The following is a 16801-nucleotide window of genomic DNA, read 5'->3' on the forward strand; positions in this document are numbered from 1 at the left end:
GATTGGAGACAACATCTTGCTCTGTGGTCAGGCTGGAGTGCAGTGGTGCAATCACACCTCACTGCAGCCTCAACCTCCCAGGCTCAAGCAATTCTCCTGCCTCAGTCTCCTGAGTAGCTAGGACCACAGGTGCACACCACCACACCCAGCTAATCTTTTTTTTTTTTTTTTTTCATGTTCTTTGTAAAGACAGAATCTTGCTGTGTTGCCTGGGCTGGTCTCAAATTCCTGGCCTCAACCCATCCTCCCACTTCAGCCTCCAAAAGTGCTGGGATTACAGGCATGAACCACTGCATGCAGCCCTTGGTATTTTCTTAAACAGGCAGCCAGGGCTGAGGTCTTCTGCTCTGGAGTGTGGACACCAACCTTGAGGTGCAATTCCCAACTCTAAAGCCTGGGAGTTTTTAAATGAGGAGCCCAGGAGGGAGCTGGTAGAATCCTCCGACACAGGTGTCTTTAAAGAGCACAGAGGTCAACATAGTGAGTCCCTCATTGGACTGGGGCTGCTGGCTGGGGGAAGGGAATTGGCCACAGGATCGAATCTTCCTTCCGAAGCAGAGACCATGGCTTCCAGCCAGGAAAGATTTCAAAATGCTTATCAATGGGCATGATCGGTCTGACCGATGCCAGACCCACTGCTACACACCCGCTGGATGCCAGCCCAGCTCCGTGCTTCTGTGCTCTCCCTTAAAGGTGTGCTCTCACCACGGCAGGCACTACTCAACAAATGCTCAGTCAACATCTGCTGCAATTTCTAACTCTGCATCTCTTTCTCACTCTCTTTTATTTATTTATTTTGAGACATGGTCTTGCTCTGTTGTCCAGGCTGGAGGGCAGTGGCTCACTACAGCCTCAACCTTCTGGGTTCAAGTGGTCCTCCAGTCTCAGCCTCCTTAGCAGTTAATTTCCCCATTGAGAGTGTAAAAGTCATAGTTGTTCATGGTAGCAAATCCAGGAAAGTGTGAAAAGGAAACCCAACTCATTACACACTTTCAGTCACCCACACTCACACACATACACACAAATACACACACACTCACACACTATCACACACACACACTCACCCACCCACACTCTCTCTCACACACACTCTTATACATACACACATACACACTCACACACTCATGCACACAATCACACACACACACACACAGTGCCTCTCTTGCTCCTCCTGCCAGAATGCCCAGATGTGTCTCCAGGAGGCAACTTCTTTGATGGGCAGGCAAGCTGTCCCACCTGCCATCTGGGGATCTGGAAACCCCTTCACACCGTGTCCTACCATTCCACTCTTTCTCCCTGAGAGAACAGGAAAGGGGTGGAAACAGCCCTGTTGGAAAAGAAAGGGAAAGTGAGTAACCAGGATCCACTACGACCTCCCCAGAGCAGGCTGAGTCAGTCTGCAAACATTCCTGGAGTGTAAGGAATGGAGAGAATACAAAAATGTGCCACCCTCTCCCTGCCCCTGAGCCTTTCACTATATAGCGAAGGAAACCAGACAGCCCGTCTCAACTCCAGGGATTAAATGAGTTAATAACTATAACATTTAAAATAGCACCTGGAACATAGTAAGTGCTCTGTGAGTGTTTGCTGATAATCTTCTTTTTATTACCCAAGACCTTTTGGCATGTAAGGGCCAAGAGAGTGTGAAAAATCAAAAGGCCTCTTTGTTTGGAAGCAGGAAAGATTGCTGGGTTTGGGGTGGTCAGGCATCATTTCCCGGTTCCTGAGAATGGACAAAGCCCAAGCCCTGAGCTTTGGAAATGCCCCAGGAACAAAGGCCAGCATAGGCAGGAGCTTGGGCAGGCCTCCCAGCTGGGCCCCGTGCACCCACCGTCAGACCTCCTGCGGCTCTCCTTTTCTTTAGGTGTGGTGGGATGAAGCGAGGGGGATTCCCCAGGCAGGTGTAGGAACCTGCAGGCCATCACAGTGCAGCTGTTTGCTGAGCTCTGCTCTGGTTTTGTCTGCTGAGTGAAAACTGCAATCCTCAAGCTAAGGGAAATTCCAGGGAGGCCTGGGAGAAAGATCTGAGAAAGGCCACATTACCTGGGAGAGCAGACGGGCTTTTAAGTCCGAAAAAACAGCAGGAAGGGAAGAGGAGGCCTGGGAGACCAGTGCCAATGAACAGGGATGCCGGAAAGGGTAGAAACATCTTCAGGGCAGGGGAGTCTGATGCCGAGTGTTGCTGGGTGATTAACGTGTGGTGTGACCCTCTCTTCTGTACCTCCATAAGACCTCCAGCGAAAGATACACTTCTCCCCAGGGCTTAGGGGTCAGATTTTTTGTCTTTTTTTCTTTTTTTTTTGAGACAGAGTCTCACTCTGTGGCCCAGGCTAGAGTGTAGTGGCGCAATCTTGGCTCTCTACAACTTCCACCTCCCTGATTCAAGCAATTCCCCTGCCTCAGCCTCCCAAGTAGCTGGGATTACAGGCGCCTGCCACCACGCCTGGCTAATTTTTTTGTGTGGGTATTTTTAGTAGAGACGGGGCCTTACCACGTTGGCCAGGCTGGTCTCAAACTCCTGACCTCAGACAGTCTGCCTGCCTAGGCTTCCCAAGGTGCTGGGATTACAGGCATGAGCCACCAAGCCCAGCCAGGGATCAGATTTTTTTTTAGAGGCTGTAGCAAAGTTGGCTGACCCCAAAGCCTGGCACGAGACAGGCACAATGTCCCCCCAGGGGGAGCAGGTCCTCAAAGGCCAACCTGGACTCCACAGGATAAGCCAGCAGAGGAGAAGGGCTGGAAGGAATTCTACTAGATGATTTGGCAGGATGAAAGACCCAGCAACACTGGGGTGATGGGCTGTGCCGGGGAGGCACGAGGCTGGCTCACACACAGGGGAATGTTTGTGCAGGAGGCTCCAAAATCTCCGTGCATATATATCATCTGCCTTATCACTCTAGCCACCGGGCAGTGGGTCCCCTTTATGAGGGGTGGGCCCCTGCAGTTTCCTTTGATCCATCCTTATCTACCCTAGAGGGTGTGAGGCCCAAGGCTCCCTCAGGCCAGGCCTATAATTCACACATCCTGGCCTCCAGGCTTTAGAGGGGTTTTTGTTGGTGAAACTGCAGTCCTAGTCTGTACCAGCCACACCCTCCCTCCAGGCCCTGGGGATTAGGCCACCGGGGCTCCTGCATTCCTCCTGACCACTCCGGTCTCCTGTATGTAGCAGCCTCTCAAACTTCTATGGGGCAGGCCCAGATCCGCCACTGGCCCCCAAGGAAGGCTGTGTGGCATTTCAGCCGGAGAAAAGAGGAAGTGAGATCGTTTCTCCCCAGGAACCTCAGGCCTTCCTCTCAGACAAGCTGTTTCCCCAGGCATCCACCTCCCACTGCCCAGTGTCTGGAGCTAGGAAGCACCTCCTCAGCACCTGACAGACCAGCCTCAGCAGCACCAGGGGAGGAAGTGCCAACAGGAGTGGTACAGAGTCACCCACCTGCCCCCCCGCATCCTGTCCCCAAAAAGCCTCCGTCTTTACTCTCCCAAGAGAGACAACTCCATGTCCCAGATCAGGGCAGCCATTCCAACCCTTGCCCTTGGAAGGCTGAGCCGTGCCTTTAATCCTTTTATCCCCGAGATTAGCCTGGTTCTCCGCTGAGTCTTCCAGGAAGGGATGGATACTTCTGGAAGGCTCCTCTCTCCTCAGGACCAACCGCTTTCTTTCTTCTTATTTTTTTCCTTTTAGATGAAGTCTTGCTCTGCCACCCAGGCTGGAGTGCAATGGCACGATCTCGCCTCACCACAACCTCTGCCTCCCAGGTTCAAGCGATTCTCTTGCCTCAACCTCCTGAGTAGCTGGGATTACAGGCACGTGCCACTGCACTCGGCTAATTTTTTGTATTTTTAGTACAGATGGGGTTTCACCATGTTGGTCAGGCTGGTTTAGAACTCGTGACCTCAGGTGATCCGCCCGCCTCGGCCTCCCAAAGTGCTGGAATTATAGGCATGAACCACCACACCTGGCCCTTTTTTTTTTTTTTTTGAAACAGTTTTGCTCCTGTTGCCCAGGCTGGAGTGCAATGGCGCAATCTCGGCTCACTGCAACCTCTGCCTCCAGGGTTCAAGAGATTCTCCTGCCTCAGCCTTCCGAATAGCTGGGATTACAGGCACCCACCACCACACCCCGGTAATTTTATATTTTCAGTAGAGACAGGGTTTCATTATGTTGGCCAGGCTGGTCTTCAACTCCTGACCTCAGGTGATTGGACCCCTCGGCCTCCCAAAGTGCTAGGACTACAGGCATGAGCCACCATGCCCAGCCTATGACCAACCTCTTTCTTTTGTCCTTGCCAGGAGAGCTTCTGTGATACCAGAGAAGATCAGGGTATCAGAACCCTTAGGTCTTGCCCATTTCACTCTCCATATCAACCGTGCATGCAGGAACCTGAGTTGAATACCCATCAACAGGGGTGAAGAAGGATGGGCTGGGCTCCCTCCACCGGTGGAGGGTGAGATGTGGGCCAGCTCCACAGCCAAAGAGCTGTCTCCCTTGAAGACCTTCCAGTTAACTTTTCCCCTGCAGAGAAGATAAACAAGTGGGCTGGTGATATCAGGGCCCACTCAGCGCTTAAAGCCAGAGAGGATTGCTCCTTTGAATTCGGGTTTGTATTTTGGTGCCATTTACCAGTAATAGAAACTCTCACACCTTGGCAACAACCTTAAGAGGTAGAGAGGGCTGGTTTTACTGTCTCTGTGTCAGAGACACGAGGAGATGGAGACTGAGAAAGTGGCACAGCTTTCCCAGACCTCCTAGCCACTACATGATACCCAGATTCAACCTCAAGCTCCTGGCTCTTCTCTGAGCTGCACACAAGGGAAGGAAGAGTGCCCAGCTCAATTCTCTTCTCTGGCACCCTGGGGTTATGAGGCAGGAGAGAGGGGAGAGTTCCTCAAGGTAAGCCTGAGGTACACCCCAAAATTCCACATCTCCTTACAACAATCGGTGACTAGCCACTCAACAAGTATGCAGTAAGTACCCACCTCATCCCAAGTACCATGGTAGGACATTTCTAGTGGGAAGAGAGGGACATTAAACAACCAGTTCAGGCCGGGTGCGGTGGCTCACACCTGTAATCCCAGCACTTTGGGAGGCCCAGGCGGGTAGATCACGAGGTCAAGAGATTGAGACCATCCTGGTCAACATGGTGAAACCCCGCTCTACTAAAAATACAAAAAATTAGCTGGGCATGGTGGCGCGTGCCTGTAATCCCAGCTACTCGGGAGGCTGAGGCAGGAGAATTGCCTGAACCCAGGAGGCGGAGGTTGCGGTGAGCCGAGATCGCGCCATTGCACTCCAGCCTGGGTAACAAGAGTGAAACTCCATCTCAAAAAAAAAAAAAAAAAACCAGTGACAAGAAAGCCAGAGCTATGGGAATCTAGTCTAGGAACCAGGGACAGGTTCCTGGAAGAAGTCCATTTAAGAGAAAGCCTGAAGGGTAAATAAGAGTCACCCAAGCATGAGGAAGAGCATGGACACCCTGTCGTCCACGTGGAGATCTTTAGCAGATATTGAATGTAAGAGGGATCTGGATTACAGATAGAAGCTTTGTGCAGTGGCAGTATCATAGCCAATGAGATTTATCCAAGGCACGATTATTGCTAATTGAAAACTTTTCCCAATACCCCGCCATGATGACTTGAAATATAGCCCAGCGTTGGCAATTTTTGGCAGTCCCTATGGGGACTGAATCATAAAAATAAATAAATAGACTACTGATAGAGAAAATAAGTAGCCTACAGATAGATGGATTTAGGCTTTCTGTACCCAATATCCAAAAATTTCCCCAAATAAGCAGACCCTAAGTGAGAAAAGCATGCAAACGATTTCTTTCTCTTTTTTTTTTTTTGGAGATGGAGTCTTGCTCTGTCACCCAGGCTGTAGTACAGTCACGAAATCTTGGCTCACTTCGACCTCCACATCCCGGGTTCACGCGATTCTCCTGTCTCAGCCTCCCGAGTGGCTGAGACTACAGGTACACATCACCACGCCCGGCTAATTTTTGTATTTTTATTTATTTATTCATTTTTTATAGAGATGGGGTTTCTCCATGTTGGTCAAGCTGACCTGACCTCAGGTGATTCACCTGCCTCAGCTTCCCAAAGTGCTGGGATTACAGGCATGAGCCACCACACCCAGACTCAAATGATATCTAAACAAGCTTTGGCTGTAGTGGCTCATGCCTGTAATCCAGGCACTTTGGAGGCCAAGGCTGGTGGATCACCCGAGGTCAGGAGTTCAAGACCAGCCTGACCAACATGGTGAAACCCCGTCTTTAAAAAAAAAAAAAACAAGCTTCCTATTATATTTCCAGTTCCAATCAGCTAGACCAACAAACCTTTTCATATGAGAACTCTAGATCCAGTGGCTACTCTCTCCAAGGCCAACCATTGTTCCCAGAGTCCACCATCCCTTCCCTTCTGTTTCATACCCACCCAAACTGGGTTTACCTCTGTCTTCCTCTACACTGGCTCTCTGTCCCCATTACAGGGCAAGATACTCCCATCATGAATATCCTCTTCTCACTCCTGTGGCTCCCTTAAGCCAAGCTCCTGGTTCTCTCCCCGTTTTCTGTGCCAGGCATGTGCCTGTTGCTCTCAGATCCACTCTTAGCCCTCTCCTGCTCTCCCCTGCTCTAAACTGCAGGGGGACTGACTCCTGCAAGCTCTATTCCCTAAGTTCTGCTGCAAACGAGCTTCCAAACAGCAGATAGCATTGTCCCATGAAAGGGGGGAACTGCAAGCAAGCATTTCTCCCCGCCCCGTCTCTCTCTGTGGGTGGCGTCTGCAGCCAGACCTGCATCTCCCTCACATTTCCAGCTCCCACCCAGCAGCCCCTGCCAGGCTTCTGGTTCCTACCAGGTATCCCTGACTCTGGGCTCTTGTCTTGCCACGTGTCCCTCCTTTATGATTCCAAGTCCCGAGGTCAGTTCCCGCTCGTGATCACTAGAATACCACCTCCTCCTCCTCCTCTGCTCTTCCAGTCGCAAGGGCAGTGGCAGCTTCCCCATTAAACCAGCCTCTGTCTGGCTTCTGCTTCCTGACTGCCCTCTGACCTTTCTGCAATTCCAAGAACCTTGGATCTAGCTATTTGCATTATGTTCCCTGCATTGCAGTGGTCCTTAAACATCTTGGTGTCAGGCTCCTTTACATCTTCCTTTTTTTTTTTTTTCCTCCTGAGACAGGTTCTTGCTCTGTTGCCCAAGTTCGAGGTGCAGTGGTGCAATCATAGCTCAAACTCCTGGGCTCAAGAGATCCTCTGGTCTTTGCCTCTCAAGTAGCTGGGACTACAGGCATGTACCACCATGCTCATGCTCAGCTAATTATTATTATTTTTCGAGATAGGGTCTTGCTATGTTGCCCAGGCTGCTCTCAAACTGGCTGCCCCAAGCAATCCTCCCACCTCAGCTCCCAAGTAACTGGGATTACAGGCATGAGTTACCAGGCCCCCAGCTTCCTTTACGTTCCTTTTTTTTTTTTTTTTTTTTTTTTTTGAGATGGAGTCTCACTCTGTCAACCAGGCTGGAGTATAGTGGTGTGATCTCCACTCACTGCAACCTCTGCCTCCCAGGTTCAAGCAGTTCTCCTGCCTCAGCCTCCTGAGTAGCTGGGATTACAGGCACCTGCCACCACACCTGGCTAATTTTTGTATTTTTAGTAGAGACCAGGTTTTACCATGTTGGTCAGGCTGGTCTCAAACTCCTGATGTCATGATCCGTTCACCTCGGCCTCCAAAAACGTTGGGGTTACAGGTGTGAGCCATTGCACCCAGCTCCTTTGCATTCTTAAATATCAAAGACACTAAACAGCTGGATTTGATATACTGATATTTACCATATTAAATAGTAAAACAAAACAATTAAATATTGGCTGGGCACAGTGGTTCACACCTGTAATCCCAGCACTTTTAGAGGCCTAGGCAAGAGGATTGCTTGAGGCCAGGAGTTTGAGAGACCAGCTTGGGCAACATAGAAAGACCCCATGTCTACAAAAAAATTTTTAAAAGCCAGGTATTGTGAAACACACCTGTGGTCCCAGCTACTCAGGTAGCTCAGGTAGGAGGATCACTTCATCCCAGGAGTCAGAAGTTGTAGCGAGTTATGATTATGCTAATGCACTTCAACCTGGGTGACAGAGTGAGACTCTATCTCAAAAAAAGAAAAAAAATTAGATATATATTCATTTAAAGTAATAAGTCCATTGTTGGTTTACATATTTTATTACTTTAAAAACATTTTATTGCCGGGTACGGTGGCTCACGCCTGTAATCCTAGCACTTTGGGAGGCCGAGGTGGGTGGATCACCTGGGGTCAGGAGTTCAAGACCAGCCTGGCCATCATGGTGAAACCCCATCTTTAAAAAAAAAAAAAGACAGGGTTTCACCATGTTGGTCAGGCTGGTCTTGAACTCCTGACCTCAGGTGATCCATCCACCTCGGCCTCCAAAGTGCTTGGATTACAGGCGTGAGCCACCACGCCTGGCCAACAAGTGATCATTTCTTAAAGGTAGCTTGCAATGTGAGATCTGAATCCACATCAGTGAACATTTTACACGCTCATACAATAAAATGCATTAGTCTTTCTTGTATTTTACATGAATCTATTGTCTATGCATGACTTTTTTAATCTCATGCATTGGTCATTTGAAAAATATTAGTTCAATGAATTATAAAAAGCTTCCGCTCAAGCCTGTAATCCCAGCACTTTGGGAGGCCGAGACGGGTGGATCACGAGGTTAAGAGATCGAGACCATCCTGGTCAACATGGTGAAACCCCGTCTCTACTAAAAATACAAAAAAAATTAGCTGGGCAAGGTGGCGCGTGCCTGTAATCCCAGCTACTTGGGAGGTTGAGGCAGGAGAATTGCCTGAACCCAGGAGGCGGAGGTTGCGGTGAGCCGAGATCGCGCCATTGCACTCCAGCCTGGGTAACAAGAGCGAAACTCCATCTCAAAAAAAAAAAAAAGCTTCCGGCCGGGCACAGTGGCTCACGCCTGTAATCCTAGCACTTTGGGAGGCCCAGGCGGGTGGATCACAAGATCAGGAGTTCAAGACCAGACTGATCAACATGGTGAAACGCTGTCTCTTCTAAAAAATACAAAAATTAGCTGGGTGTGGTGGCTCGTGCCCATAATCCCAGCTACTTGGGAGGCTGAGGTAGAATTGCTTGAACTGGGACCCGGGAGACGGAGGTTGCAGTGAGCTGAGATCGTGCCACCGCACGCCGGCCTGGGCTACAGACTGAGACTCCATCTCAAAAAAAAAAAAGCTTCCAAGTGTGGGCCCATTTTATCTGATATCAAAAAGCTACGTTCATTACCGTCAACACCAGTCTTACCTGAAAAGCCTTTCCGTATCGGGCAGCCATCACACTAACAGCAGCACATGCAAGTTTTGCAAAGTTCTAATTCTGCTTTAAAACTGAAACTTCATAATTGGCCACAAATACTATCAGTTGTTTTTTATTGAAGTGACAGGCTCAGTTTGTTCATTTTCAACAAAGTATCTGCAAAACATCCAAGTTTGAACAACCAGAGTTTGTCAGTTATTCTTTCAAATTAAAAAAAAAGAAATGAGATCCAACGAAGAAAAGGTCTAGTTCAGTTCATAGGTCAAAAAAAATAACACACACACTTTTTTTCTTTTCTTTCTTTCCTTCTTTCTTTCTTTTTTTTTTTTTTTTTTTTTTTGAAACTAAGTTTCACTCTTGTTACCCAGGCTGGAGTTCAATGGCGCAATCTTGGCTCACTGCAACCTCCACCTCTTGGGTTCAAGCAGTTCTCCTGCCTCAGCCTCTCGAGTAGCTGGGACTACAGGTGCGAGCCACCATGCCCAGTTAATTTTTGTATTTTTAGTAGAGACGGAGTTTCACCATGTTGACCAGGATGATCTCGATCTCTTGACCTCGTGATCCACCCGCCTCAGCCTCCCAAAGTGCTGGGATTACAGGTGTGAGCCACCGCGCCCGGCCTTTTTGTTTTGTTTTGTTTTTTGTTTTAAGATGGGGTTTCACCATGATGGCCAGGCTGGTCTTGAACTCCTGACCTCAGGTGATCCACCCACCTCAGTCTCCCAAAGTGCTAGGATTACAGGCGTGAGCCACCTTTCTTTCTTTCTTTCTTTCTTTTTTTTTTTGTGACAGTCTCACTCTTGTCGCCCAGGCTGGAGTGCAGTGGTGCGATCTGGGCTCACTGCAATCTCTGCCTCCCAGGTTCAAGTGATTCTCCTGCCTTACCCTCCTGGGTAGATGAGATTATAGGCATCCACCAACACGCCCAGCTAATTTTTTGTATTTTTAGTAGACACGGGGTTTCACCTTGTTATCCAAGATGGTCTCAATCTCCTGACCTTGTGATCCGCCTTCCTCAGCCTCCCAAAGTGCTGAGATTACAAGCTTGAGCCACTGCGCCCGGCATCAGCAAACATTTATTGTACCTTCAATGCGGCAGCTGATACAGAAGAACAAAGAGATCCTTCCTTGAAGGAGGCTGTAGTCTACTGGAGCGAGAAGAATGCTGGACATACGTGTGTGTGCGCGCGCACACATATATGCCTATCTTGTGTCCTGGGAAATCCTTTGGTCTCAAGTAGACTTGGACAGTTGGTTACCCTAGAAAAGAACAGGTAAAAGAAGAGAGAAAAATCCAGGGATCTGGCTAATTCTCTAATGAATGAACCACCTTGGATGGTTCATTAGTAAGCATCGGCTGGGCTGGGCACAGTGGCTCAGGTCTGTAATACCAGCATTTTGGGAGACTGAGGCGGGAGGATCAGTTGAGCCCAGGAGTTCGAGACCAGCCCTAGCAATATGAGAGATACCATTTCTACCAACAATTTAAAAATTAGCTGGGCATGGTGGCACACAGCCATGGTCCCAGCTACTTGGGAGGCTGAGGTGGGAGGATCATTTGAGCCCAGGATGTTGAGGCTGCAGTGAGTCATGATGGGTACTCCTCGAGCCACAGAAAGTCAGCTAGCTTGAAACTGCCCCACCGGATTTCTGACCTTGGATTCAGTCTTTGAAGATTTTTGTTGTTGTTATTGTTGTCGTTTTTGTTTTTTTGAGATGGAGTTTTACTCTTTCACTCAGGCTGGAGTGCAGTGGCACAATCTCGGCTCACTGCAACCTCCGACTTCCGGTTTCAAGTGATTCTCCTGCCTCAGCCTCCCAAGTAGCTGGGATTACAGGCACCCACCACCATGCCCAGCTAATTTTTGTATTTTTAGTAGAGACGGGGTTTTACCATGTTGGCCAGGCTGGTCTCAAACTCCTGGCCTCCTGATCTGTCCACCTTAGCCTCCCAAAGTGCTGGGATTACAAACGTGAGCCACTGTGCCCGGCCTGTTACTTTTTTTCAAGACAGAGTTTCCCTCTGTTGCCCAGGCTGGAGTTCAATGGCAGGATTTCGGCTCACTGCAACCCCCACCTCCCAGGCTCAAGTCATTCTCATACCTCAGTCTCCCAAGTAGCTGGGATTACAGGCATGCGCCACCACACTCAGCCAATTTTTGTATTTCAAGTAGAGACAGGGTTTCACCATGTTGGCCAGCCTGGCCAACTTTTGGCCTCAAGTGATCCATTTGTCTCTGCCTCCCAAAGTGCTGAGATTACAGGCATGAGCCACGGTGCCTGACCAGAAGATGTTTTCTTCATGTGACAGATAAGCCACTGCACTCCAGCCTAGGTGACAGCGTGAGACCATGTCTTTATAAAAAACGAAAAAGTGCCAGGCACTGTGGCTCACGCCTGTAATCCCAGCTCTTAGGGAGGCAGAGGTGGGAGGATAGTTTGAGCTCAGGAGTGTTAGACCTGCCTGGGCAGTATAGCGAGACCCCGTTGTTTTTTTTTTTAAATGTGGAACGCTTCACGAATTTGTGTGTCATCCGTGCACAAGGGCCATGCTAATCTTCTCTGTATCGTTCCAATTTTAGTATACGTGCTGCCGAAGGGAGCACAAGACCCCTTTTTAAAAAAGAAGAACAAACACTGAAAAGTTGGCTGTGCATAGACACAGAGAAGGTCTGTCTACATATGGGGGAGGGAGAACCTTTTCCTTTGAAAGCATTTCCAAAGTTGCTACAGCTTTCCCTCACCTTTCAATGACTCCTCAGAGGGAACACACTGGGATTCCATCCCCCGTCAACAGACAGAGGCATCTGCACCCTCCTTCTGCTGGTAGCTCAGGCCCCAGTAGAGTCTTGCTTTGGCGATATCTCCAAGCAGCTGTCTTTAACCCATTCCTGTCCAGCCCAGCAGCTTAATCCACGTGCACACTAACCCCTGCGTGCGCCTTCTGTGCCCCTCTAGAGCCTCAAATACCCTCGAGGGGTATCAGGGCAGCTTCAGCTAGAGATAACATGACTCTTAGTGTATTCCCCTCTGAGAAGAGACCCAGGAGCCCCCCTCCCCCAGCTGAGACAGGGTCAGGAGGAGCAGCAATGTTGTTCTACTGATAACACACGTGCGCCAGACCCCACGCTTGCCCGCGAGCCACAGTCACACTCAATACTGCCTCTGTTGTAAGGCTCCTTGTGAAAAGCCCCAGTGTTGCGGCTCCCGGCTCCAGCGAGGTCTTTGGCACAAGGTCTCCATTCATGCCAGGCTTGCCTTTCTTGGCCACACATAGGCAGCTCTTGCTCCAAGAGGAAAGCTGCTGGGTGCAGGGTGGATCTTCCCCCTTGGCTCCCAGCGACGCCAAGACATGCCGCCTGAATTTCCTCTCTCCACTCAGTGCCACCTTCTGTCTGCCTCCTGGGAAACGTTGACACCAGCTCAGAGGGACAGAGCCAAGGAGAACCCTGTCTACCCCTCTGCCGACCAGCATCTGAGCCTCCAGCTCCATGAAATGTCAATGAGGGGACATGCACAGACAAAGCATACAGACAAAACTTTCTTCCTCTTCCAATGAACTAGGGGAGAAAACGAGCCTCCTGCAAGATACCTATCTCTAGGGACTGACTGGAGAGTCAGGGCTGAGGAGTGAGGCTGTGGACAGGATTTTTATCAGGCTATTAGGTTAGTCGCCTGGCTTTCTGAAGCACATGCAGTTTGGTGAGTCCTTTACGATTCTGCTGACCGTTCCTGTCCCAAGCAATAGAACATAGCAGCGGTTCTCAAACTTGAATGTGTCTCAGAATCACCTGGAGGGCTTATTAAAACCCAGCCCAGGCCAGGTGCAGTGGCTCATGCCTGTAATCCCAGCATTTTGGGAGGCCGAGGCGGGCGGATCATGAGGTCAGGAGTTCAAGACCAGCGTGTCCAACATGGTGAAACCCAGTATCTACTAAAAATACAAAAAAAGAATTAGCCAGACAGGGTGGCAGGTATCTGTAATCCCAGCTACTTGGGAGGCTGAGGCAGGAGAATTGCTTGAACCTGGGAGGTGGAGGTTGCAGTGAGCTGAGATCACACCACTGTACTCCAGCCTGGGCAACAGAGGGAGATTCTGTCTCAAACCAACAACAACAACAACAAAAAACCAGCTCAGTGTGGTAGCTCATGCCTGTAATTCCGAGCATTTTGGGAAGGTGCAGTGGGAGGATGATTTGAGCCCAGGAGTTTGAGACCAGCCTGGGCAACATAGTGAGACCCTAGCTCTACAAAAAATAAAAAAGTTCACCAGGTCTAGTAGCTCACACCCGTCCCAGCCACTAGGGAAGCGGAGGCAGGAGGATCACTTAGCCAGGAGTTCAAGACCAGCCTGGGCAACAGAGTCAGACCCTGTTAGAGTAGGTAGCTAGGCAGACATGAGCAGGGCAGGAGACGAATGTCAGGTGACCATCAGGTGATGATCAGGCAATTGTTAAACTGCCTAAAACAATAATTAGTCACAGCTGGCACCAGGGAAGGGCCGTCCCAATAGATAGAACACACCTGAAGCTGGTGATCATCTGCTTTCTGACAAGATTTCAGGAGCTGGAGAAGTGGGCTCAAGCATGTGCACTCAGAGGCAAAATTGTAGAGTTTGACGGGTACATGACCGTCCTCTAGAAACACTCGACTGGTCAGGGGCCTCAAGAAAGCATGCGTACAACTTCAGTAAACACACTGTACATGCAGCCCCTCCAAGTGCTGGCAGGCCACTGCACACGAGGACAGCCCACCCCAAGGGAAGAACTAGGAGAGAAGACACAACCCCCTAGCAGCATGTCAATGTATAAAACCCCAATTCAGCCAGGTGCTGTGGCACGTGCCTGTAGTCCCAGCCACTCGGTGGCTGAGGTGGGAGGATCTCCTGAGCCTGGGAGGTGGAGGGTGCAGTGAGTCTTGATTGTACCACTGCACTGCAGCCTGGGCAGCAGGAAGATCCTGCCTCAGGCTGAGCATAGTGGCTCATACCTGTAACCCCAGCACTTTGGGAGGCCGAGGCAGGTGGATCTGTTGAGCTCAGGAGTTTGGGACCAGCCTGGAAAACATGAAGAAACCCCATCTCCTCAAAAAAATACAAACATTACCCCGGTGTGGTGGCAATGCCTGTAATGCCAGCTACTCGATAGGCTGAGGCAGAAAAATCACTTGAACTCAGGAGGCAGAGGTTGCAGTGAGCCGAGATCACACCACTGTACTCCAGCCTGGGCGACAGAGCGAGAGCCTATCTCACAACAAAACAAACAAAAAAGAGCCGGTCGCGGTGGCTCAAGCCTGTAATCCCAGCACTTTGGGAGGCCAAGGCGGGTGGATCACGAGGTCAAGAGATCGAGACCATCCTGGTCAACATGGTGAAACCCCGTCTCTACTAAAAATACAAAAAATTAGCTGGGCATGGTGGCGCGTGCCTGTAATCCCAGCTACTCAGGAGGCTGAGGCGGGAGAATTGCTTGAACCCAGGAGGCAGAGGTTGCGGTGAGCCAAGATCGCGCCATTGCACTCCAGCCTGGGTAACAAGAGCAAAACTCTGTCTCAAAAAAAAAACAACCAACAAAAACAAAAAAGACCCTGTCTCAAAACAAAAACAAAAACTAAAAACAGATTCCTGGACCCACCCCCAGAGTTAATTCATTAGGACTAGGATGGAGCCCAGGAATCTGCATTCCTAGCAAGTTCCCTGGTGCTGCTGCTGCAGCTGTTGCTAGTCAGGGAATCTCACTTGGAGAACCACTGGAATAGGGGCTCTCCTGACCTCAAGGAGCTTACAAACCATTTGAGATAACCAGTGTACCCTAAGTTCCCAAAGACAGTTCCATAGCAAAAACGACCAATGAATACAGTATAGCCAGAATACACAGAATGGAGGGAGTGCAGGAAAAAAGAGAAAGATGTTTGACCGGGCACAGTGGCTCACACCTGTAATCCCAGCACTTTGGGAGGCCAAGGCTGGTGGATCACCTGAGGTCAGGAGTTCAAGACCAGCCTGACCATCATGGTGAAACCCCATCTTTAAAAAATTAAAAAAAAAAGAGAGAAAGATGTTTGTTGGGTGCCTACTATGATCCTGTCATCATTTAACATGATCCGCAGGAGACCTTGAAGGAAATCAGAATGTTTCACCCCAATATATTTCTTTGACTTTTTTTCTGTTTTGAGATAGAGTCACTCTGTTGCCCAGGCTGGAGTGCAGTGTTGCAATCTTGGCTCGCTGCAATCTCTACCTCCTAAACTCAAGCGATTCTCCTACCTCAGCCTCCCAAGTAGCTGGGATTATAGCTCTACCACATCCAGCTAATTTTTGTATATTTAGTAGAGATTGGGTTTCATCATGTTGACCAGGATGGTCTCAAACTCCTGACCTCAAGTGACCTACCTGCCTCAGCCTCCCAAAGTGCTGGGATTACACTTGTGAGCCACCGCGTCTAGTCCAATTTTTAGTAGAGACAGGGTGTCACCATATTGACCAGGCTGGTCTTGAACTCCTGACCTCAGGTGATCTGCCTGCTTTGGCCTCCCAAAGTGCTGGGATTACAGGCATGAGCCACGCGCCCTGCCCTAATCTGCTTTTTGTCAGTTGAGATTTCATCAAACCTTCGGATGGCCATGGGAAGACTTCCCTTGGTCCCTACAACCTATATGGTGAGTAGTCATTATTCCCATTTCACAGGAAAAAAGAGGCCCAAAGGTCCATCCCTGGCCCAAGAGGCAAGCAGCACCGGTTCTGAGGCCATGTTGCCCAACACCAAGAGGGGAGGTGGGGCTTGTCAGAGAAGCTTATAAAAGGCAACCGGACTCAAGCTGCAGGGTGAATGCAGTGAGCAGGATGCGAAGGTAAGAAGGCATGGGGAGCTAGTGAAATGTCATACTGAAATTGGGGGTGTGGAATAAGTGAGAAGTGTGCTGGGTGTGGGTGGCCAGGTCAAAAGGCCACATCAAAGGGTATCGCAGGGTGAGTTGGAGAGGCTGGGAGAAGGACATCCTGGCTGCTGCAGGGCCTTCCACCACACCAAGGCCCCTGGGCCAGGCACTGCAGCTAGAGAGTGCTACTGCAGAGTTTAAAGTTGGCAATAGCACCACTAAGCCGGTACTTTGGAGAAAGTATTCTGCCTGCCAGAGGGGAGCAAAAAGAGCTTGAGGTAAGTCTAGGAAGCAGACAGGTCCTGGCAGAGAGGCGACTTCCCTAATTTTTTTTTTTTGAGACGAAGTCTCACTTAGCCGCCCAGTCTGGAGTGCGGTGGCACAATCTCGGCTCTCTGCAACCACCATCTCCTGGGTTCAAGTGATTCTCCCGTCTCAGCCTTCCAAGTAGCTGGGATTACAGGCACCCACCATCATGCCCGGCTAATTTTTGTATTTTAGTACAGATGAGGTTTCACTACATTGGCCAAGCTGGTCTTAAACTCCTGACCTCAGGTTATCCACCCATCTCCACCTCCCAAAGT

At 49.8% G+C, this 16801-nt stretch overlaps 1 long non-coding RNA gene and 2 other non-coding genes across 3 annotated transcripts; 1 reads left to right on the plus strand and 2 right to left on the minus strand.

Moving 5' to 3' along the window:
- Window positions 1–753: 753 nt before the first annotated feature.
- On the minus strand, window positions 754–15272 carry LOC118143872 (uncharacterized). The gene is made up of 3 exons (XR_004728364.3): window positions 10427–15272; window positions 9330–9497; window positions 754–4513 (listed from the first exon to the last, which is right to left on the minus strand). It is a non-coding gene; the product is annotated as an uncharacterized LOC118143872 (long non-coding RNA).
- Window positions 5539–5680, plus strand: LOC118143881 (U4 spliceosomal RNA). The gene has a single exon (XR_004728371.3). It is a non-coding gene; the product is annotated as a U4 spliceosomal RNA (small nuclear RNA).
- Window positions 11841–11947, minus strand: LOC118143914 (U6 spliceosomal RNA). The gene has a single exon (XR_004728399.1). It is a non-coding gene; the product is annotated as a U6 spliceosomal RNA (small nuclear RNA).
- Window positions 15273–16801: the final 1529 nt, after the last annotated feature.

This window comes from Callithrix jacchus, chromosome 11, assembly GCF_049354715.1.
Source record: "Callithrix jacchus isolate 240 chromosome 11, calJac240_pri, whole genome shotgun sequence".
NCBI classification, from domain to species: domain Eukaryota; kingdom Metazoa; phylum Chordata; class Mammalia; order Primates; family Cebidae; genus Callithrix; species Callithrix jacchus.